The sequence below is a fragment of the Microcebus murinus genome, chromosome 24 (assembly GCF_040939455.1).
Source record: "Microcebus murinus isolate Inina chromosome 24, M.murinus_Inina_mat1.0, whole genome shotgun sequence".
NCBI lineage: Eukaryota > Metazoa > Chordata > Mammalia > Primates > Cheirogaleidae > Microcebus > Microcebus murinus.
In genome coordinates, this window is record NC_134127.1 from 31,879,831 (window position 1) to 31,880,779 (window position 949).

Here is a 949-nt window from a genome sequence, read left to right on the forward strand (position 1 = left end):
TGTGACTCCGGATCCCCCAACATCAGGTGCCACCACCAAAGATTCCTGCGTGTAGCCCATAGAACCCCAAAAGCAACGGGACGAGTTCTGGTCACATACTCCCTCAAAATGACATCCTGGCCTTCTTCTGGAACTCCCTCCCCTCTCAGACTCTCAAGGTTTCCTCCAGCGTGTCGGTTCCCACAGAGCAGACCTTTGGTCTGAGACCTGACAGTCCAGATGCCACGCATGCTGCCGCGTGGCGGCGGTGTCGCGGCTTGGGACAAGAGGAGGCCCCACGGTGCGGGCTGGGGCGCCAGGCACCGCGGGCGGGCGCTGAGGGTGGGGGTGACCCCCACCCCGGGCCGCCGCCGCGCTCCCAGAAAGGGGACAGAACAAGAGGCAAAAAAAAAAAAAAAAAAAAGCAGCAGCCTGTGGCACCCGGTATTCCCAGGCGGTCTCCCATCCAAGTACTAACCGGGCCCGACCCTGCTTAGCTTCCGAGACCAGACGAGATCGGGGGCGTTCAGGGTGGTGTGGCCCTAGACGGCGGCGGAGGGCGCCCCTGCCCCGCTCAAGAAGCCGAGCCTCTCTGGGCTTCCCCGCCGCCGCCGCCTCCCGCCCCAGGCCCCGCGCCGGGCCGGGCCGGGCCGGTTGAGTTCGCCGGCCGGGTCCCGCGGGCTCCCAGGGACGGGGGTGATGGGCGGGGCGGGGCGGGGCGGGGGGCTGTCTCTGTATACACACACACACACACTCACACTCACTCACACTCACACAAGATGCGCCTCCACGGCTGGACTCGCCAAGGTGGAGCCCTCCCAGCCCCCCTCGTCTCCTCGCCCGGCCTCCTTCACCTACCCGCTGCCCACCCCCAGCGCGTCGCTGCCTGCCGCTGACTGCGCACGCGCGGGACGCTCGCCCTTTGACCCCAGCCAGGGGCCGCCCTCCCCCACAACCCCTTTCAGCTGCG

General features: G+C 67.7%; 1 non-coding gene across 1 annotated transcript; it reads right to left on the bottom strand.

The window, feature by feature from the left end:
- Positions 1–408: 408 nt before the first annotated feature.
- LOC142864200 (5S ribosomal RNA) lies at positions 409–527 on the bottom strand. Its single transcript, XR_012914785.1, has one exon. It is a non-coding gene; the product is annotated as a 5S ribosomal RNA (ribosomal RNA).
- Positions 528–949: the final 422 nt, after the last annotated feature.